Source organism: Panthera pardus, unplaced genomic scaffold (assembly GCF_024362965.1).
Source record: "Panthera pardus isolate Hobbes unplaced genomic scaffold, ASM2436296v1 HiC_scaffold_17, whole genome shotgun sequence".
NCBI lineage: Eukaryota > Metazoa > Chordata > Mammalia > Carnivora > Felidae > Panthera > Panthera pardus.
The window spans coordinates 132,755,108-132,779,511 of record NW_026526732.1 but is presented as its reverse complement, the minus strand read 5'-3'; the positions used below and the strand labels follow the sequence as shown (position 1 = coordinate 132,779,511).

The following is a 24,404-nucleotide window of genomic DNA, read 5'->3' as shown; positions in this document are numbered from 1 at the left end:
ACTAAATGGTGGGATGACAATTTTGGGAGAGCAGAATTAGCCCTGGTGCCCCTTTAGCCAGGGTCACAAGGTAGGAGTGCAAAATAAATGCAAGGCACCCTGTTAAATTTGAATTTCATGTAAACAATAATTTCTTACTATAAATATTTTCATGCAGTATTTAAGGCATGTGTCTTAAACAAATATTATTTGCCATTTATCTGAAATTAAACTTAACTGGATTCTCTTTACTAAATCTGACAACCATACTATGAAAGGGCTGCCTATTATTTCATACACACTTCAGAGAAGTACTGATCAATTACATCAATAGATAATTAAGGCTGGATGAGGACACATGCAGCCACTCATCAAACTTAGTGAGAATCAACTGTGTACAAAACCCTGCTAGGCACTATTGAGGCATATGACTCTTCTTCTAGAACAAAGCCTACTAGGGGAGATAAAGCATGTAGGTAAAAATGACTACCACAATGTAAAAAGTGGTACTGGTAATTTGTCACACAAGCCTGGAAGAGGAAAATCACTTCTGTCCTCAGGGATCTGGATGTTCTCCTGGGCAAACCTAGCTGAGAACCTAAATGAAAAGGCTGGGAAGTGAAGTTAGGGCAGGCCATACAGAGCTAAGATGATCAGGCCAAGGAGTGTGGGTCTCATCTTACAGACCAGGAGTCAGTGCTCTGAGGAGGGCATCTGCCCCAAGCAGTTGCAGACCCGTCACCAGGACTGCTGAAATCCTAATTTGACAAAGCTAGCCTGAGCCCACCTTCCCTGTCTGATACACCCCAGAGGCCTGAGCTCGTAATTCCCCACTGAAAATCTTAAGATTATTTGGCCGCAAACCATATACGTGCCATGGATTCAAGGTCCATTTGAACATGTGTCCCTTAAAAGTACATGGGCCTTCAAAATCTTAGAGCAAGAACTTCTTGGGTTCTGGAGGAGGCGGAAGGCACACCAGGACCTGCCACAGGCAATATGAAGAACCCATGCTTGGAGGCCTTTTTTGGTTTCTCAGAGAATTCATAAGACCTAAATATCTGAAGAGGGAGAAGAAAACCCTCCTGAGGTGAGGCATCATGAAAGGGATGGGTTATGAGAGTTACTGCAGACCATATTTCTTCAATTAGCATTGACTAGGACTAGTACTGCAAACACCCAAAGGTGCACAGTTGTAATGCTTTTGCCTAACACTGTATCAAAGTCACTCAATAATTTTGTTCACAGGACAGGTGATAATATATATTGAGTAAAAACCTTAAGTTGACTTTAATTATGTCCTTTCAAATACTGTTGCACTTAAAATGCTCATGAAAGTAATCTGGCAGGAAATATCCAAGCATATTTTCTCTACTCCTCCTTTATTACCTTCCTACTAGTTAAACTCTTGAAATTTGAAAGCTTTCTCATATGAATTCAAGTACCAGAAGTAAAAAAGAAAGTAAGAAATTGTTTTCATAGTTTAATTTTTAACTTGAGCTTAGACATTTTCTTTGGCTCTAAAGAAAATATTTATGCCACGCTACTTAGCATACATTAAAAAGGCATGATAAGGAATTAACATAAAATTGCAAAGAGTTGAAAGTAGTTAAATTAAAAAAATATGTATAGAAGAAAGGTCATTTAGTGAAAAACATCTTACTCTTTGACTTGACTGTTTTAAATTTTCACAAAAGTGTATGCATTTCCTGTAACATATATGGTTTAAAAAATTTTGTGTGTGTGTTTATTTATTTTTGAGACAGAGAGGGACAGAGCATGAGTAGGGGAGGGGCAGAGAGAGGGAGACACAGAATCTGAAGCAGGCTCCAGGCTCTGGGCTGGCAGCACAGAGCCTGATGCGGGGCTTCAACCCACGAATGGTGAGATCATAACCTGAGCCGAAGTTGGATGCTTAACCTACTGAACCACCCCGGTGCCCCGATAACATGTATGGTTTAAAATGGAATAATAATGTAATGTGCTTGACTTCAGACATGCTTATCCATATTAAATGTTTGACATTTTATAGGTATGATTAAAGTACCTAAAACACAGAATATATAGACTTAGAAGGTAATTATATTGTATCTAGAATACAATACAGAAAATGTGATCCAGTTGTTATATATTTATATATATGTATAAACCAAACACCAGCATTAAAAATGGAAATCTTAGATGGAGCACCTGAGTGGCTCAGTCAACTGAGTGTCTGACTTTTGATTTCGGCTCAGGTCCTGATCTCATGGGTTCGTGGGATCAAGTCCCATGTCGGGCTCCATGCTAAGAGCACAGAACATGCTTGGGATTCTCTCTCTCTCCTTCTCTCTCTGCCCCTCCCTCTCCCTCTCAAAAATAAACAAACATTAAAAATGACATGAAAAAAAATGGAATTCTTAGCAAAAATTAACTTCCAAACTCTCAAACATGAATGGGAAGCTGTTTGAATTATGTACTGGCATATTTCAACTTATTGAACTTTGCAGATATTGCAGTATTGCAGTTTTTTACAAATTAAAAGTCCATGACAACCCTGGGTCTATCATTGCCATTTTTCCAATAGTATTTGCTCACTTCTTGACTCTGGGTCACATTTTGGTAATACCTGCAAAATTTCAAAATTTTCATTTTTTATTATATGTGTTACAATGATTCGTGATCAGTGATCTTTGATGTTACTCTTGTAATTGTTTGGGGGCCCCACTAACCACACCCAACTAAGACAGCAAACTTAACTGATTAATGTGTGTGTTGTGACTGTTCCACTGGCCAGGCAGTCTTTTTCTCTCCTTGGACCTCTGTAGTCACTGAGACACAATATTATTGAAATTAGGCCAGTTAATAATCCTACAATGGCCTGTAAGTGTTCAAGTGAAAGGAAGAATTACACATCTCTTACTTTAAATCAAAAGCTAGAAGTGATTGCGCTTAGTGAGGAAGGCATGTTGAAAGCCAAGACAGGCCAAAAGCTAGGCCACTTGTACCAAACAATTAGCCAAGTTGTCAATGCAAAGGAAAAATCTTGAAGGAAATTAAAAGTGTTACTCCAGTGAATACACGAATGATAAGAAAGCCATATAGCTTGATTGCTGATATGAAGAAAGTTTCAGTGTTCTGGATAGAAGATGAAACCATCCACAACATTCCCTCAGGCCAAAGGCAAATCCAGAACAAGGCCCTAACTCTCTTCCATTCTATGAAGGCTGAGAAAGGTGAGGAAGCTGCAGAGGAAATTCTAAAGCTAGAAGGGGCTGGTTCATAAGGCTTAAGGAAAGAAGTGACTTTTATAACACAAAAGAGCAAGGTGAAGCAGCAAGTGCTGATGTAGAAGCTTCAGCAAACTATCCAGAAGATCTAGTGACAGTCATTGATGAAGGTGGCTACATTAAAGAACACATTTTCAATGTAGGAGAAACAGCCTTCAACTGGAAGAAGATGCCATCTAGGACACATAGCTAGTGAGGAGAAGTCAATGCCTGACCTCAAAGCTTCAAAGGAGAGGCTGACTCTCTTGTTAGGGGTTAATTCAGCTAGTGACTTGAAGTTGAAGCCAAGGTCTTTTTTCCACTCTGAAGATCCTAGGGCCCTTAAAAACTATGCTGAATCTAATCTGTCTGTGCTCTAAAAATGGAACAACAAAGCCTGGATGGCTGCATATCTGTTGATAACACTGTTTACTGAATATTTGAAGCCCACTGTTGAGACCTACTGCTCAGAAAAAAAAGAATCCTTTCAAAATATTCCTGCTTGTTGACAATACACCTGGCCACTCGAGACCTCTGATGGAGATGAAAACGAGATGAATGTTGTCTTCATGCCTGCTAACACAATATCCATTCTGCAGTCCATGGATCAAAGAGTCATTTTGACTTTCAAGTCTTATTATTTAAGAAATACACTTTGTAAGGCTATAGCTGCCATAGATACTGATTTCTCTGATGGATCAGGCAGAGTCAATTGAAAACTTTCTGGAAAGGATTCACCATTCTAGATGCCATTAAGAACATTCATGATTCATGGTAAGAGATCAAAATATCAACGTGAACAAGACACTGGGAGAAGTTGATTCCAACCCTCATAGATGACTTTGAGGGGTTCAGCTCTTCAGTGGAGGAAATAACTGCAGATGGGGTGCAAACAGCCAGAACTAGGATTAGAAGTAAAGCCTAAAAATGTGACTGAACTGCCATAATCTCATGATAAAACATGAATGGATAAGAAGTTGCTTGTTATGGATGAACAAAGAAAGTGGTTTCTTGAGATAGAATCTACTCCTGGTGAAGATGCTTTGAAGATTGTTGAAATGACAACAAAGGATTTAGAATATCACATAAACTTAGTTGATAAGGCAGAAGATTGACTTCCAATTTTGAAAGAAGTTCCACTGCAGGTAAAATGCTATCAAAGAGCATCACATGCTACTAAAGAATTTGTTCCTGAAAGGAAAAGTTAAATCAATGCAACAAACTTCATTATTGTCTTCAGCAACATCTTCATTGGTCTTTAGCAACGACCAACCCTGATCAGTCTGCAGCCAACAACATTGAGCTAAAATCCTCCACCAGCAAAGATTATGACTTGCTGAAACCTCAGATGATGATTAGCATTTCTTAGCAATAAAATATTTTTTAATTAAGGTGTATATATTGTTTTTTTAAAGACATAATGCTATTTATTGCACACTTAATAGACTTCAGTGTAGTGTAAGCATTACTTTTATATTCCCTGGGAAACCAAAAAATTCATTTAACTTGCTTTATTGCTATATTTGCTTTATTGTGGTGGTCTGGAACTGAACCTGTAATATCTCAGACATAATGCCGGTACAAAGTACCTATGCTACTGACTACATTACTTTTAACGAAGGGCATGATTGTATATGTGTGAATTTCTTTTTTTAACTATTGTGATTTATCAAATTCACTCATCTAAAAAAACTGTACATAGCCAAACCAAGACTCATTACTGTATAATCTGTGCATGTAAGCACAAAATAAAATTTACCATAAATACCAGTGAAACCTCCTTTATGGTCCCAATTGTGCATGTTTAATTCTTATTTTCTGACGAGTATTAAAGGAATATATACATTTTCAGAAATTTGCTGGGAGGTGTCTTCAGGTTGCTAGGAGGCTGCCTTCCCAGCCATATTAATATTTTTAGAGTAAGAATTTAGCTGAACTTTTGTTGCAGGACAAAAATGGCAACTGCTACAAAAGAACTAAATAAAAAGTGGTTGCTAGTAGGTGGCATGATTTTGGGGGACAGAAGTGCAGGAAGGCAGTTCACTTTAGCTGCAGCTGTAGACCACAGGCAAAGAAGAGACGAGCACGTGCATTGCTCCAGAGGCGGAGCTACAGTGCTGGAGTGATGAAGAGCACAGGTGAGGTACAGGTTCACAGAAGGCTTTGTCAGTCTTTTCAGGGCAGTAAGCCCCTAGTTACTGATGTGGGATGTGTTCTGCCAACCACTGTATTGTAAGACATGTTTGGTGAGCAATTCCTATGGCCTGATGCCTTCTTTTTTTAGGCAACTAGATGTTTTTACATCAGAATGGGGTTTTCAAAAAGTCTGGCACATCATATGAGGCAAAGGATGCATGCTTTCAAAATGTGTATGAATGAAACATTCATTCATTCAAGGTAATGCTTTCTATTTTTACTATACTAGGAGATCTAGTAATTTCAAAGCACCCTGTAGGGAATCCTTTTGTAAAATGAATTTTTTCGTACTTCAGAAGTAGTCATTTTTTTATTTGTTTTTTTTTTTTAAGTTTATTTATTTACTTTGAAAGAGGGAGAGAAAGAGAGAGCATGGGGCAGAGTGAGAGGGAGAGAGACAATCCCAAGCAGGCTCTGTGTTGTCAGCATAGAGCCTGATGCGGGGCTTGAACTCAGGAACCACAAGATCATAACCTGAGCCGAAATCAAGAGTCAGACACTCAACTAACTGAGCCACCCAGTGTCCCAGAAGTACTCCTTTTTATAATCAACTTGTTGCAATCCATCTCCTGCCCTGTTCAGCTAGGACGCAGTTCTAAGTCTAGACAAATAATTCACATATCCTACAAAGAAAGATATTTTTCCTCATGTAACTAGATAGCGCTTTCATATGGCAATCTCAAGCTTCTTTATGGAAAAACCCCAAAGAACTAGTGAACCAAAAGTGTAAAACTATCAGAGCTAGATAGAGGCCCTGGCACTGATACCCTGTTCTCAGGATCAGTGTTCTCCATCTAACACTGAACGATTCCCAGACAGCTTTTCACCAAAAAGAAGCTCCTTAAAACCTGAGAGTATCTGATACCTTGTGAAGGCTGGATTCATGCCAAAGCCACCCCCTGCCCATCCAGGACACAGCACACCCTGATGCTTCCTTTTCTGTCAGGGCTCAGACTGGACAGCAGACCCCGCCTCACAAGGAGATCCTCAAGGCCTCGCCCATTGCTTCTGTCCACAATAAAACTTACTAAAGAGAATAAAACATTCTGAATTAAATTATTTGAGTTAAAAAAATTAGAATTGCAAGATACTTTAGAAACTCCGTAGTTCAGTCTCTGTACTGACGCCATCAATTTCTATTCTCCTGGATGCTAAGCTATTGAAGGTGGGAATTATTTTTTACAGAGTGGATCACCTGTGAGTGTTTGGTGACTAAATGAAGGAATGGGTAACTCTTGCTTGAAGGTTCCAGCTGCAGATGTAGTATGAGTAAGCACAGCATATTAATAAAAAGTCTCTTTTTTTTTTTCCAAGGAAGAATCACTTGACCTTGTAACTATTTTCAGCAGGTGGTATTTATTGATCATGAGAGATTTTTACAGCCAGGAAGCACAATCCCTCCAGGAACTCTGAAGAAGAAATCTTTTTTGGGGGATGGATAGATTTTGGGGTGTGGGTACATATGCCTAAATATTATGTCTATGCACAACAACTTCACCTTAGGGAGAAAAGAAGAGACTGCCTTAGGTTTCCTCAAGGAGTGTTTCATTACAGAATTCCTGAAAGGGAACCTGAGCCACCCTGGAAGTTCTAAGGGGAGGGGTACCTGAGTCTTGCTGCAGACAACTGGGAGGAGCATGTCAGGCTGATTAGGCAAACTCACACTTGTCAGTCCCTGAAGGAGATGTGGAAGGCATCAGCCATTACTGCTAGACTTCATTTTCAGATCCCCTTCCTCAAGGCTGCAGCTGTGTCCCTCAGGACCTGGAAACTGTCTTCTTCAGATAGCATCACGAGGTGGATTTCACACAAATGAGTCAGTGTGGTACAGTGGAAAAACACAAGACATAAAGCCAAGAGACCAGCAAATGACAGTTCCACCATATACCATTTGACCCAAGTCAAGCTGTTCACTCTCTCAGGCGCAACTCCCTTTTCTATAAAGCCCTAAAACAACAGTGTCCACCCTCCTTATCTGGGGTTTGCTTATTGTTTGTTCATTCAACAAACGGCATCAACATGCACTCAGCATGGTGCTAGGCCCTAGGGACTCGGCAATGAAGAATCACACACGGGCCAAGTCTTCCTGAGCCTGACAGTCTAGCATGGAAGAAAGTCTCTGAACAATGAAGTACATGTGTTCTGTGAGTTTCAAAATAAAGAATAAGATGCAACAGGAGCTTGTGAACAGATTCTTAGACTGGGGATCAAAATAATCTCCTAGGAGAGTCACACTTAAGGTGAGGGAGGGTGCTCTAAGAAGTCAGCCATTTAATCAATACTTCCAGCTAGCCTATCACAGGCCAGGAGGTGGGCATGTGGCTGGGGCTCTAGTTGTGAACAGGACAGACAGGGCCATGCCCTAATGGAGCTTACAATACAGTGGAGGAGGAAGAGCACCACAGATCACACAAATAATGAGTTAATTACTTTTGTAATAAACACCATGAAAGAAAAGAGCTCAGATAAAGTATTTAAAGTGCTTCCTGAACTATCACTTCCTTTATAAATGCTCCTCTAGAAGTGGCAATAGAATAAAATTAGAAGGAAATCTTCCTCCCTCCCTCCTTTCCTCTCTCCTTATTCCTTCTTTCTCCATCCACCCAGCATGTCTATGGAGCTTGTAAGACACCTGGTGTGAATAATACTTAAAGTGTCAGATTTAAATGTTACTACTGTTGTTGTTATAGTTGTTGTTGTTGTTTTCTGAATGCTTTGATCTAATACTGAAGAACTGGAATAATTAAAACATCTAACTTTAGTACTAAGAAGAAATTTAAAAGCACTGTTTCCATGCATCACACTATGTGAAGAAGGGGTAAAGTGAAGAGTGGTAACTATTCTCCATGGGGTAAAGTCGGATAAAGATGATTTAACAGACTTTTAAAGAGGAGCTTCCATTAAAGAGAGAAGACCTTCACTAAGAAAACCCAGAGCTAAGGCTGCACAGAATCAAGAGAGAGAAAACCCTCAGGCCATTCCAGGAAATGATGGAAAAAAGCTGAACTTTTAATAAGTTTACTATAAAAAATATTAAATTTCAAAGCCAAAAAACAATCTCCTAAGGCTTCAGGAAAACCTTAGCTCAGACTATTTTGTAAACATGACCTAATCTTTATTGAAGACAGCATCAGTTGGGATCTGGATGCAAAGAAGTTGGGCAAAAAGAACACAGTCACCTGTGGCTGGACACCCTGTCGTTAGTTCCTGGAGAAAGTCCACATAGCCATCCAGATGTTTCTAGCCAACATTTAAGGCTTAAGTCTGTTTTCTACACGAACTGTCCCTTCCCTAGGAAGGAGAGCTTCTTAAAGAAGCAGGAAGACTATTTGTGCCAAATGAGTGGCTTGGAAGTCCTCCTCAGCAGTCAGGGCCTCCCACCGGGCAAAGTAGGAGAGAGAGTGCAATTGTGGGGGTGACCTCGTTGGGGTCTAACATGTGGTGGATGGCCACCCAAGTGGAGGCGGTTCCTGAGCAGATACAGATAACTGCTAAAATGTAACAATCTAATACTTTTATCATGTGGAGTCTACAGCAAAAACTGCCAACAAGGCATGAAGGAAAAAACTGTCTGATACTTTAGCAGGTAGCACAGAGCTGCAATTGAATCCATCTCTGTGGTCATCCCCTTAACTTTAAGAGGTAAGCATATATTATCACCAAAAATATGTTCATAAAGGCCTCATGCTGGTAAGTATGTCAGATTTCATAAATGATGGCATTTTTAAGATACCTTATATTTAAGTATAATATAAAATACAAAAACACACGTATGATGAGCATATGGCTGGATGTATTTTCAGAAACTAATCATGAAGCTTTATGGTCAACTTTCACCAATGTTTAAAATAATATGATAATATGAGACAACAATGGAAAGAAAAAACAGTAGCCAAAAAGGCTGGCAGGTGTTTGGTTTGTCTGTTTAAGTTTTGGCTGTACAACACTGAATAAGTCACTGACTTCTTTTGGTCTTCATTTCCACATCTGATCAGAGTAAAAACAATGTCTAAGTATACTCTCTAGTCTAAATTTTTTCATGTTTATTTATTTTTGACAGAGAGAGAGACAGAGCATGAATGGGGGAGGGGCAGAGAGAGGGGGAGACACAGAATCCGAAGCAGGCTCCAGGCTCCAAGCTGTCAGTACAGAGCCCAATGCAGGGCTCGAACCCACAGACCATGAGATCATGACCTGAGCCGAAGTTGGACGCTCAACAGACTGAGCCAACCAGGCACCCCTACGTGTACTCTCTCATCTAAAATGTAATACATTGTGAATGCAGCCTACCCTAAATTCAAAAAAGTGCTTCTGGATGATTTCACTTCAAGAGTGTTTCAGGCAACTCATTTATGTCAATATGCTATTCTGACATTATTGTACTAGGGAACAGGCTTTGCTGTAACCTTTTTTTTTTTCCTCCCTAGGCCAATTCCTCACACATCTAACTAGCAAGAAACATGTGTCTTCAACAACAATCAAAATTAGTGAGAAGCAGGGTGCTGGCAGCAGAGCCCAAGCAGGCCCTCACAGCCGACCTTACTTTATGGTGGAGCTAAAGTATCAAAGCTGCAGGCTCCTTGATCCCTGAGCTCCAAGTCTCAGCTCCAGAGGGCAGGCAGGCCTGAGTCACCACCCAGGCCCAGTACTCTGCGGCTATGGATGGTCTGTGTTAATTATGGTGCATTTCTCATCTCAACTGCGTAACATAATTCTGATTTTTGACTACAGCAAGCTCTTAACTTAAAGTCGATCTTTTCTCAATAGTGTGTTAATCTTTGGGTTTGATAATAATATGTTCTTACTGGCACAAATATTATTACTGTAACAGTGCACATGCTCACACTTATCTAAAGTATATTAGGCCTATTAAGTTAGCTTTTCACCTCAATGTGATTAAAAGCACATAAGAAAAAATATATAGTAAAAAAGATTATTCTGGGAGCCAGACCACCTATTTTAGGGAACTGTAGTAACTCATATCTGTTGAGGACCACATATTACTGTTTCTAGAAACTAAACGTCATCCAAGTAGAAAAGTTAATGCATCTTCCCCAAATACTTTATTTACTAGAAGATTTCTGTTGCTCTTCCTCTCTGCACTGGAGCATTTTTAGGTAGTAGTTTTGAAGGGCTGTCAGAGAAATCTGCTGTGTCCTCTGCAATGCCATGGCAATGATGTATCAAAGTGCCCCTCACTAGTCTGAAAAGACACACGCCAAATCTCTTGTCTCTTCAATCATCAGCATATATTGAGCTGATCCTATGTGCCTGTTACTTATTTAGACACTGAAGAAACCACATGAAAAATAGCATTGCTGCCCTTGAGTGACTCATAATGTCTGGATAGACAAGCATATAAAAAACTAAATAATAAATCACTACTATGGATGCTGCATGAACTAAAAGGCCAGACAGGTGAAAAGGCCTATTTTGGGTGCTGAAAAGATTGCAGTCCCAAGATACAAGGGTACCATAGACACAGACAGATATATATATATATATATATATATATATATATATATATATTCTTCAATTCTTCAAATTGAAATATAAAAGAAAAGCCTAATGGATTAGAAAATCTGTTCCTTTACGGTATCACAGGCTATGTTATATACCGATTGTCAATTGGCTCAAAGTTCTAGAAGTGCATAAATTAAAGTTTGTGTACTGAGCGTTGAGTATGCAAGAGTATTTAAAGTGGGCCCTAAGAAAAGTCTGTTTCTCTAAATTTCCTGACTCTTAAAACCCAATCTTCACTCTAGATACACACTGACCTGGGCTCTTCAACCTTCAACCCCACACAGTATTAGTAAAATTTAAACGTAGAAATGGTAAAAAAAAAAATAATAATACAATGGTAACTATAACTATAAAATTTACTTATGGACTAAGCAATAAAGCATGATATGGCAAAACTATTGAAAATGTCAGTTGTCTGTACTAATGGAAATGTAAGTTTGCAGTAATTAATTTTTTCCTAGATAACTCACTCCAGTAAGAGGGTGTCCTTGAGGAAGCCCTTAGAAAGCCAAATATGCTGCTAGATCCTTAACAACTCCAAATGATCTACCAATCTTCAGTAATCTCAATAGAAAGACATAGCTTGATCATCTGGAAAAGAGCTGAAATTGTTATTTCTAACAAATTGTGAAAATATGCTAAACCCTAATTGCTACCTCAGCCACAAGATATTCACATTATAGGATAAAAAATACTAATAAATTATATATAATCACTTATAATGTGGCTATTAAAAGTTCTGTAGTTTAAAAAAAACCTTACAACTAGATATGATTGTATATTTAAATACCTGGGTCAAATAATAAGTACAAAAACATTCAGATCACTTCAGCTGAAACCACAATGTCTTTCTGAAATCTGTTGAATTTATATGCCATTTAGTTATTGAAGTTCATAAGAAACAAAAGTTTCATATCCAGAATGTGAACATCAATATTAACATTGTGAGGAAATCTATCACTCTGTGAAAAGCTGAACTTTCTATTGATAAAAGCTTAATGTTCATGTAAACATAAAACATACAAAATAGCAAGCTCTCCTAGTCACAAAGAGCCTTATTTTTCCCTATGAAAGTATTCCAGTTATTAGCACCAATTATCCACTATACACTGTATAGCAATCAGGAGATTCACTCTTTTGTTTATGAAGTTTCTAAACAGCTGATTTTCAGATATTCAGTATATGTATTACCACAGGAAAAGACTGTTGATGTATTATCAAACTTTTAATACAAAAAAATTTTTTTTGGTTTATTTATTTTGAGAGAGAGAGAGAGAGAGAGAGAGAGAGAGCGAGCCAGCCAGGCAGAGAGAGAGAGAGAATCCCAAGCAGGCTCCATGCTGTCAGCACTGAGCTCAACATGAGGCTCGATCCCATGACCCTGGGATCATGACCTGAGCTGAAATCAAGACTCAGATGCTTAACTGAGCCACCTAGGGGCTCAGATGGTGTCCCTCTTTTTATCCAGTTTCAGAATCGAATTTCTACAGTGGTAAATATTAAAGTCGTACAAAAACATGGCTACTGTGTAAGGTTTTAAATTATAAGTTATATCTTGTTTTCTATTTCAAATGCAATATTTTGTTGGTACATATGGAGAATTAGTCCATCTTACATAATCACTTTCATATAGACATGTTCTGTGGGAATTTAATCAACTGTCCTTTTTTGGATGGCTATGTGGAAGCATGCAGAACTAAAGAAAAAACTGGGAGTGAACGCTAATCCAAAGCTATCCTTGTCTAACTCAGCTTTCTGTGAATAAAAGCACCTCAAAAGTGTTTTACCGGCACAGCTTTTTTGTAAAAAAATTTACAAAGAAGGAGGCATTAATTTTATTATATATATTTTTTATAACAAAAGCTCCTTTACTTGGTTCATTTTGTCTCCTCAATTAAAATACAATTTCTGAGCTATTATATTTTCCTTCCATTTAAATACTGTATACACATAGCCTGACATTGATACAATTTTCCCTTGTTGGACAGCTTATTCTATTTCCTCCAAATTAGATAAAGTCCACTCAGATGGGTTCATGGGAGCTTCCCTCCCCCTTTGTGCCCTCCCAACCTTGGATGCCTTTCCCGTCCTCCTCCAGCATATTCTTGGGTGGGCAGAAACCTGGGGAGACGCAGCCACCAGGCAGCTTGCTACTCTCCTAAAGCACATCTGGGCTTTATATCAGGCCTTTAATTAATCCTCAGTGAAAGCCAAGCTATGACATTTTGACTGGGCAGGCTCCAGTTCTGGACAGGTCTTGATTTATTGCGACTGAGTCTCAACCAACTTTGATTTATTTCAGCTTTGGGGAGGAGGGCAAGCTCAGAACAGAAAAGTGCTGTTGAATGTAGAACACGTGATGTCAGCACAGGCCCTCCAGACTTCCGAGGGCTGCAGGACAAACGGTTCAGAAGAGAATGGCCTCTGAGAAAGCCATTAAAAAAATGATTTAAATAACTTAAAATTGTACATAACAAAATAAATGCAATCATGGATGAGAGAAAATGGTCCTGAAATAGTGGGCTGATTGCAGCAGGATAGGAAGCCTTGGCCTTATCTCTGGGAAAAGGACAATTCCCAGTGGGGCATCAGTGTTAATCAAGGCTCTCATTTGCATGTAGGGAGCAGTGGCCCAGCCAAGCCTCTCCTTCCTAGCTGGGGGAACATTCTCCAGAATGTACCTCCTACTTAGCAACACCAAAGATCTTTTGGCTGATTAAGTAATGTCAGATTTCCTATGCTTTTTTTTTTTTTGACAGACAAAATAAGCCAAAAAGAAGTTACAGTTTTTTGATTAAACAAAGTTAGAAGAGTTAGTAAATTTAACTAATGAATTTGTTTCTGTCATGGGAAGGCTATCCGTAATGCCCTTTCCTGGCTGAAGCCTTGACAATGTGCTGAGCTCACTGCTATCTGCTTGAGCACAGTTGTATCTGCACGGTGACCCCCAAGTGCGACACGAGCATGCGCAGATGAAAGTCCAGCTAATGCTTCTCTACACCTTTGTTTGGCCTAGCATAATGCCAAGCACACAGTAGGGGCGTCTACCACAGGATCTTTGAATACTGAGAAGCCCTCCCTGCTCCTGGAGGGAGAAAGTCTGTGCACGTGGTCCTGGCCTGGTGTCACCAGGAATATATGGATGACACAAGAGAAGTGTCAAAAATCATTATAGGCAAAGTTAAGTTCTCTAAAGGGATATAATGGTAGGAAAAGTGGGTTACAAAAAAAGAAGAAGGGGAGTGGCATGGCCTACAAAAGTGGAAAAAGTATATTCAAAGTCCATCACAGCTGCTATACACATATGCTCTGGGTATAACCAAGCTGAGCCTCCTTTTATCCACTGGCAAATGGGGAGAAAAACACTTATTCTGCACGGCTGCTGTGAGGAGCAGAGGACATGTTGGTAAAGCTCTTAACACATTAGACATGGGCATTCCTGGTGCTGAAGACACGGGGAGAGTGCTACGAGAGGGACAGGAACAAAGTTATCAGCGTTCACCTGTGTACCTGTCCCTAGCACTGATAATGCATCCATGGGCACTGGTGGGTGAGCATGACCCTAAAGGGTGTCTGTGAACATGTGTACAGAAACAGAAGTCTCTGAGAAGGAATGCCCAGGTGGCTGCAAATGTGAGCCACCCACCATACCATAGTATTGACTCTTTCTTCACAGAGCCACATATAAAGGCTGTTCCTAAACATACAATAATCTTTACTTAAAACTACTGAATGAGTGATGCTTGTGACAAGGATTAATATAACTGTTGCTTTGTGATTAGACTTGAGGTTTAAGCCGCTAAACACAATTGTTAGGTCACCAGCACATTAGAGACCTTACAAAGTGCTATCAAATTTCAGAGCTGGCTTTTCATAACAATGCGCATATGTAGAGGAACCATCTTGTGGGTGGTCAGTCTGCCATTCCTGCAAGTGTCAGTCACCTACTTTGAGGTGTGGTGTGCCAGGAGTTAGCAGACAAGTTCCGAGCATGGAGAGAGACACCACATTTGGAAATCCACAGCATCCCTGAACTTCCGAGGCTATTTAGGCTACACCAAAACATTAATTGCTGCAAATTCAATAACCAGGGTTGACGTGAATAAATGCACAATGAAATGCAGCTGTTGTGTCACTGAAGCCAGCATACTCTAATTTTTATAGACTTTCCTTTTTTTAACCTTAAGTGAAAGTTATCTGAATACATCTATTCACTGGTTTTGGAAATTAAACTCTCTTTACATCTCTATTATACTCTAGTTTCTCAAAGAGATTTCGAGGTTGAGAGGTTAGAAAGCCCTGGCTGAGAAATGCTGTACATTCACAAAACCTATTTAATGTAGGGGACCCAGGTCTGCACACCAGCGCAGGGCAGGGTGGGCTCCTGCAGATCTCAAAGCATTCTGTGCTGGAGAGGAGGTGGGCAGGGCTCTGTCCCTCGGGAGCTGCCTCCTAATCACAAGGAACCGGTGGGGCAAAAGGGCTCTTTGAAGAGTACTCCCTGTTCTCCGCAGGGCCAAGGTGACCTACACCACAGCTTGCAAGGTACTTCTCACCAGCCATCATATGCTCAGTGACACTGAGACAGCAGGAAGGGTCAGAGGACCTGCTGCAGGGGCTGCCCAAGCATGGCGGCTCCAGATGCTGCAAGGGGGCAGGAGTGGAATGGCACTTGCCCCTGTGCCTGGCGACAGAGGGTGAGCGCTCAGGCACACAGAAGAGCTATTAGTCAAGTGCTGCCAGGATCCATCATTTTCTTTGTCAATGTATGAACAGGAAGATGAAGGGTGAGGGTAATATGTTCATATGTTTGTACCTGCAATCTCACCCCTAATATCATTTCCTGCTTTCACATATGTAGTTTCTCCCCCATTTGATTCTTGGCTTCTAGGAGAAGATGGACATACATGCATGGGTGTGAGTGTGCATTTGTGTGTCTGTGTGTGCATCTGCATTAACTTTAACTCCTCCCACCCCCTCAGATATTTTAAAGCTCCATACGATGCAGAGGGAGAAGATGATAAACCAGTGGGTGAATTCTTACAAATCAAAGGCCACACAGGACCAATTTGAGAGAAGAATTTTAGTGGAATTTAAACAAACCTGGTATAAAGCAGTAATTGTGACCTATGAGTAGAGATAACTCTCTAAAAGTATTTATAAAGAAGTTTTGTGTAAGAAATCAAAGACCAGGGTCCCTGGGTGGCTCAGCTGTTTACCCATCTGACTTTGGCTCAGGTCATGATCTTGAGCCCCACTTCAGGCAAAAAAAACTCAGATGAGTCCCGCTTCTCTCTCTCTCTCTCTGCCTCCCTCTCTCTCTGTACCTCACTCACTTGCACCCTCTCTCTCAAAAAAAAAAAAAAAAAAAAAAAAAGAAATCAAAGACCAGATACCTAATTTGGGCCAGTTCAGTGATGAAATAAGGGAAGTAATATGAGCACGCCTAGGAATGCTCTATCTTCAAGGGGGTCTTTTAACTGAAATAGGTGCACCCTTTTCTTATAGGACATAGTGTATTTATTTTCTCAGATGAATAGGCCAATAATTTCATAAAGAAAATATAAGTGATTTGTTCACTGTAACAAAGCAAAGTTGTGCAAGAACTAACACAGAAACGTTTTTCCCTGTGAGCCAGTTTGGTCTCCATGGGAACATACATTTTACAAAAACACACACAAAAAAAGTTTACATTAATAGGGGGTTATAAATAACATGCTGCATGCTTATTAGAGATATTAGAGATTTAAAAAAAAATTAACGTTTATTTATTATTCAGAGTCAGAGAGAAACAGAGCATGAGCATGAGACAGGCAGAGAGAGGAGGAGACACAGAATCTGAAGCAGGTTCCAGGCTCTGAGCTGTCAGCACAGAGTCCAACGTGGGGCTTGAACTGACAAACCACAAGATCATGACCTGAGCCAAAGTCAGATGCTTAACCAACTGAGCCACCCAGGTGCCCTGAGATATTAGAGATTATTAGAGATAATACCTGATCATAAGTGAGCTATACCATTTTTTGTTCATTCCTTTCTTACAGCTTTCACTTAAAGGCTTTACCTAAGATTTCTCTTTGACAAGCAGTTTTTGAGTATTGCCCAATTTTGTTCTGAATTTTTTTTGATAAAAAATACTAATTGGAATCAAAAATTTTGGTTTGTGATATAAACTCAATGAAGATTGTATCATTTTAACGTCATCCAGCTAACAGAACTATCCAGAAAAGAACAAAGGGGTCATGGAAAGTAAATCCCTTTGTTCAGCCACAGTTCTTTTCTCTTCTTGATTTACTTCTTCTGATCTTCACTCAGACCTTCAAACAGACTCTTGGCAATCTAAAGCATGAATTGTTTACTTCTTAGCTCAAAGACTAAAATTAGAGATGTAAAATTGGACTTTGCTGTGGCTATTTGCTCATACACAGTTGGACAAATATTGGAATGGTCTCTATTACCCTTTCTCTTCATACTTTTTCATAACTAAACATGAGAGCAGAAATCTAAGAATCAGGAGACCTGGGCTAAATATCACAGTTTTGCCCCAGACTCAGGGCTGACTCTAGAGGCAGCTATTCTAGCCCCCAGGGGTGTTAAAGCATCCACATGTTTGTAATTAGGAAACCTATACCAACTTGTTCAGAAAGGTAGTTTGAGATCCTTGGAAAAGAAGATGCTATATAAACAGAAAGATTGGAGGATTCGCCTGAAACCTCAGGCTATCAGTCATACCGGTAAAGTTATAAATGTTTAATTTATTTGTATTGCTGTCCCTAAGAATAAAAAGCACACACCATGAGACTTGATGAAGTTCCTTTTAAACAAAGACTTTTGGGTTTTTGTAATTAGTGAAGTTTGGCAGTCTTTAAATGGAACAAATCATAGAGAAAGGTACAGCTAAACTGTTCTCCAAAATTAAATTGATTCTTAGTATGAAGTTAAAGCACTTAATTAAGTTAGTCCAGAATTTCATTTGACAACTGAGATTCTGCCTACCTCTGAATCATCTGTCTAAAAGAACAGTTACAATGACTCTATCTAGTCTAAATCAAACATCCAAAGATAAATACTTACTCTGTTCTTATGGTTAATCCTATGTCAACAACTATAGGCTTTCTAAGCTCCTTTACTTTAAAAATTGTAGAATTCTCTGGATTGCAAAGTCTAAGGCTTGACTGAGCTGCTTTCCTTTTAACTGGTACCCCCAGTCTCACAGTGATTCTTGTGTGGCTGTTTTTCCCAAGGGTAATCTGCATTTCAGATGATTGAAGATGTCCATTTGTGAATGGCGCTAGCTACAGCCCTTCAAAATCTCCATAAAAAATCTCACTCTGGGAAAAAAAAAACTGTGAAGAAAGTCTTCTGCCTGCCCCCTTGAGCGTGCAGAGACTACCAGGCTGTGGTCCCCCAAAATTACTAGTGGGACAGAGGGAAGGCCACTGATGTCAAATCACGTATCACTACACAGAAAAATGACAAATTGCTTATCTAAAAAATGGCATCATACAAGCATCTACGGTTTCTTTTCTCATAGATGTCCTTCTCTAGGATTCCACAACTACATGTATGAATGCTGGTTTTGAAGTATACAACTCTGTAGGGGCGCCTGGGTGTTTCAGTCGGTTAAGCAAGCATCTGGCTCTGGTTATAATGTCATAGCTTGTGAGTTGGGAGTCTCATGTTGGGCTCTGTGCTGATGGTGTGGAGCCTGCTTCAATTCTGGTTTTCTCTCTCTCTCTCTCTCTCTCTCTCTCTCTCTCTCTCTCTCTCTCTCTCTTTCTCTCTCTCTCTCTGCCTCTCCCCTGCTCATACTCTGCCTCTCCCTCTCTCTGCCCCTCCCCTGCTCATACTCTCTCTCTCTCTCAAAATAAACTTAAAAAACTAGTTTTAAAGTATGCAACTCTGTGTATAAATGAAGCAAATTCTAAATCTACAAATATACAGAATTTCATTAAAGTGTTCACTACCGTAGGAGCTAGTTTGAAATATGACTTGGAATGTGGCTAATTTGAGTTGAGATTTGCTGTAAAGTATAAAACACATTGTTGCATAGACTGTAAAAACTTAGTAACACAAAAAGGAATAGTTTGGATACATTGGGTTAAATATTAAAATTAAGTTCACCTGGTTCTTTTTATGTTTTAAAATGTGGCTACTAGAAAATTTTAAATTTCCTAAAATTAAATGACTCACAGTGATATTCTATAGCATCTTTTATCATGGCATGAAAAAAGAAATTTTAAATTAGTCCGGATTAAGTGGCAAAAACTGGAAAAAAAATACATGACATCAGGCTATATAAATGATTTGTTTCACTTAGGAGTTTTACAATGTCAAAACATGAAAGTATATTCTGTATCACTGAAAACAAAACAAATTTTATACTAGATGGCAAATAAGACTTTCATGGAAAAAGTGTTTATTATGCTAAAATCATATTCTCAGATTATGAATCTTACACTGTGTAGGACCCCAGCTCCCTCACTCTGAAGAGGAGAAAATTAAGACTCAGAGTGAAAAAGTGATGGGTTTGCAGCCCCACAGCTAGCAAATAGCAGCACAGTCTAAGGACCACCAGCAGAGCAGGCACGGAACAGGGTTTTTTGTGTCAAGCCATACAGTCAACTGTCTTTACTACAAGAAGTTCTCAAGCCAAGAAAACAGGAGGCAAGAAAACAAGCAAGATTTCATGTTCTAAATGGAGGTAAGTTCCACAGCATATATTTAATTCTAATAAAACCAGCTCATGAGGTAAACGCCCTCTAGAAAATGTATGATAGAAGTATTCTCCTGGATGAGTGGAGGATTAACTTTTAAAAAATGCTATACAAAATGTGGTAATGTGGTTTTTTTTTTTTTTTTCAACGTTTTTTATTTATTTTGGGACAGAGAGAGACAGAGCATGAACGGGGGAGGGGCAGAGAGAGAGGGAGACACAGAATCGGAAACAGGCTCCAGGCTCCGAGCCATCAGCCCAGAGCCTGACGCGGGGCTCGAACTCACGGACCGCAAGATCGTGACCTGGCTGAAGTCGGACGCTTAACCGACTGCGCCACCCAGGCGCCCCAAAAAATGTGGTAATGTGTTTTTAAGAAAAATCACTGATAACTCTGGAGCAAGGGCAATTGATTATAATTTAATCACAAAAGGTTCACTTCATTAACCATTACTTAGAATTGTTCTACAGCATCTGTGACTGTTGCAATGATTTCTACATGAGGATGGTCTGGCTTTTTTATTCATCCTAGTAGCCGAAGTACCTCTTTCAAGGTGGTCTGATATGGAATGGATTCCCATAGTCTGGATTCTGCAGTTGGGGATACAGTGAGGCTCTAGTTCACTTCCAACACAAAGAAAACAGCAATGCGTACCATATATTTGATCCTAGTAACAGACAGGGCCATCCAAGAGTAATGTTTCTAAAAGTAATAAGCTTTCCCTACATACTGATCCGAGTAACTAGAGCTAGGGAAACTGTCTCTAGGGACATGCTAATGTCTCCCAAAGAAGGCCAGTCAGAAAGTTCAGCTGTTCTATCTTTGGTCCATTAATACTGGATGTTGAGTCAGGCTACATCCCAGAACACCTACAACTGAAAAGTAATTCTTCTCAAATGAAAACTGGCATATTAAGTGTACCCTCTGGGTTTGGGGAATGCTTCCCATCCCAAAATAAATTTTTAAGCACAAAGAGACAGTTAGAAGTGGTCACTCTGCTGATAACTATGTTTTATTCAGTAATCTGTCAAATAAGGGGGAAAATGGCGAAGAGAGAAAGAAAGAGAGAGAGAGAGAGAGAGAGAGAGAGAGAGAGAGAGAGAGAGAGAGAGAAAACCCAAAGCAGACCTTTACATTTTAATTTCTTTGTCCCAGTTCTTCCTCCCATTAAAAAAAAAGTGTGGAGTTTGTGAAAAGAATGAGCAGAGATCATGAAAGTATGATATGCCTTCCATCTTTCATTGGCTCATATTCCAGGGAAAAGAATTATAGCAGAGAAAGGATGTTGCCAACATGTATACAATAGTAGTGTTAACCATTCTGACTTGCAATATAAATTGAACCATTAAAGGATTTTAATGTTCCTCATTAACTTTTATTAGCTTTAATTTTTAACTTTTTCTCTTCCTCTTAAAATTAAAAATGAACATTCCCTTCAACTTTGCACACCTTCAAGCAGCATTCAGGCTAATCAAGGTCTTGGAGGGATCGAAGACAAATACAGGAGGAAAAACACCACAAATAACTGTAACCCCTAGTGCAGAGTTTCTTTCAGTGTCTTCCTTCATAAAAAACAGCAAGTGGGAGGTTATAGTTTTTAAACTTCACAGAAGAATCAGAGATCTCATAGTCCTTTTCTGTTAGCATTCATCATCCTTCATCACCAAAAATAAGTGACCTAATTAAATAATTCTGGAGATAATTTTTTTCTCCTTCCTTTGTATAAACATTAGGTTAAGCACTCTAATTTTAATATCTTATGTAGTAAAATTTGTCCCCAAATGTAATGCCTACTGGTTGATGAAAATGATACCTATTAAAAAAAGAAAGAAAGAAAGTTAAGAAAGAAAACAAAGAAGGAGAAAAAAATACCACGAGGATCTTCTTCTCTCTATAGATGGTGTATCTGAGTTGCCACGTGATATGGATGGATGGAAGAATGAAAAGATAGATGGATGGATGGAAGGCAGGAACACAGGTAAGTATCACATACACAAATAAAAACCTTTTGACTCTCAAAAAAAGCCTTTTAATTTGTGTCTAAAAACAATGATGTTATATTTAAAAGAAGCATTTCAGAAAAGAAAATAAGGGCATATTTGCCCTTGGTGAGAAATTTTTTAAAAAATCTGTGGAATATTACAACATAAAAATACAGAGTTTAGGGGTGCCTGGGTGGCTCAGTTGGTTAAGTGTCCGACTCTTGTTTTCGGCTCAGGTCATGATCTCATGGTTTCATGGCTTCGAGCCCCACATCAGGCTCTATGTAGGTAGTGCAGAGCTTGCTTGGGATTCTCTGTCTTCCTCTCTCTCTAACCCTCCCCCACTTACTCTGTCCCTCTCAAAATAAACAAATAAACTTAAAAACATTTTTTTAATAAAAAAAAAATACAGAGTTTCACTTCCTTATACACATGCCTGTCTGGGAACAGATCCAATTCCCAGATGATCTCTAAGCGCACTAAAAGGCCAAAGCAGCATTAACAAATCACCTGTCAAAAGCAGATTTATGTTATCTTCTGTCACACAAAAAAGAGAGTATAGAGAATCTTTCAGTTACAAAACTGGCTTCCTCTTATTTATTGTTACTTGGTCCTTTAATTATTTGATCCTTTAAGAAAATACCTGTTATACAAAAACATACAAATATTATTTAGCCATTGAGAAAAGGAGGAAATCTTGCCATTTGTGACAACATGGATGGAACTTGAGGGCATTATGCTACATGAAATAATCAGAAAGAGAAAGTCAAATACTGTATGATCCCACTTATATGTAGAATCTAAACAAAAACAAAAACAAAAAACTGAGCTCATAGATACAGAGAACAGATTGGTGGCTGCCAGAGGCATGAGTTGGGGGCAGGTGAAATGGGTGAAAGTGGTCAAAAGGAATAAAGTTCCATCATAACTTACTTACAAGTAAGTCATGGGTTGTAATGTACAGGATAGTGATTATAGTTCTAATACTGTATTGTAAATTTCAAAGTTGCTAAGAGAGTACATCTTAAAAGTTCTCACCAAAAGAAAAAGAATGGTAACTATGTATGGTAATGAGTGTTAACTAGACTACTGTCCTGATCAATTTGCAATATATATAAAGACTGAAAAATTATGCTTTTACCTGACACTAATATACAGATGATCCTTGAAAAATGCAGGGGTTAGGGGCACTGACACCCCTGCACAAAGATCCATCTATTAACTTTTGACTCCCTCAAAATTTAGCTACTGATAGCTTACTATTAGCCAGAGCCTTACCAATAACATACACAGTGGATTAACACATATTTTGTCTATGTATTATCTACTGTATTCTTTTTTTTTTTTTTTTCAACATTTTTTATTTATTTTTGGGACAGAGAGAGACAGACAGAGCATGAACGGGGGAGGGGCAGAGAGAGGGAGACACAGAATCGGAAACAGGCTCCAGGCTCTGAGCCATCAGCCCAGAGCCCGACGTGGGGCTCGAACTCACGGACCGCGAGATCATGACCTGGCTGAAGTCGGACGCTCAACCGACTGCGCCACCCAGGCGCCCCTACTGTATTCTTATAATAAACTAAGCTAGAGAAAAGAAGACGTCAATAAGAAAATCATAAGGAAAATACATTTACAGTGCTATACTGTATTTATTTTTTTAAAAATCTATATATAAGTGGACCTACACAGTTCCCAACCTATGCTGTTCAAGTATCAACTGTAATGTTATGTTTGAATTATATCACAATTTAAGAAAAAAAAACCTAGTTACTGTTAACTGACTTTTCAAAAAAACTTGCATATTATAAGCATGTCCCAATTATATTTTCATTCACCTCAATTTGCTGATATGCAAATTTGGTAGCCCATTATCTAAAAGACATTTGAGAAGCATTTTCTTCCTCAAAGAATAGAAGGGTGTAATGCATTTTAAAAGACTATATTTCAGTAACAGAAAAAAATAATGCTATATCAAAATGACAATAATATGCATTTTTTTCACCTTGGAAACTTTAGACTTGAAAGAAGCCTATAGTGTAACTTTTCCATCACTCCTGTTGAATTCTAAGACCACCAGTGTAACAGCACCACTCGGAAAACCACAGGGCTGGCCTTGTTAGAATACACATAGAGTTGCTGAGGAACAGGAAACGAAGCCAGATGGTTCTGCTGAGGGAAGCACTTTTTTTTTCTTTATAAAACCAAAAAAGCACTAATAGGTCAAACACAAAAATGCAGATATGGTAAAACGGAAAGCTAACAGGGAGATTTATGTAAATAAGACAAGCACGGTTTTGCATTACGTTCCCATCCATACCAGTAAGTGGAAGGGGTTGGGGAGGGAATAGCACAGTAGATCTATACCACAGATCTGAATGGTTTTCTTGATGGTGGATATAAGCTACTAGCAATCTTTAAATAGGTACTACTGCAAAATTCTGGAAGCCAATAGAGTATGATTTGTGTTAGACTGAGCATCTGTGAATTATCACAAAAACTATTTAAAAAATAAGCCTTTAAATACAGAGTTTAAAGTAACTGTAGTCTACACTCTGGCTTCTTGAACATCCAATTTAATGTGGTTGTTTACAAACACATGAAGTCCAAATGTGGTACAGCACTCAACACAAGCTTTTGGGGTGAGGCAGGGCGTCTCTTTCTGTCCCTCACCCACTCTGGCCAGTTCAGAACCATGCCATTTGCAAGAGCACAGTTGAACACAGGCAGGTGTCTCCTGCAGCACCCAGTCTCTGGTCTTCAAC

The 24,404-nt window shown here is 39.1% G+C and overlaps 1 protein-coding gene across 3 annotated transcripts in view; it reads right to left on the bottom strand.

Moving 5' to 3' along the window:
• The window catches only part of GMDS (GDP-mannose 4,6-dehydratase), a 624,172-nt gene that overhangs the window by 268,837 nt on the left and 330,931 nt on the right, over nucleotides 1–24,404 (bottom strand). The gene's annotated exons all lie outside the window — the stretch shown is intronic.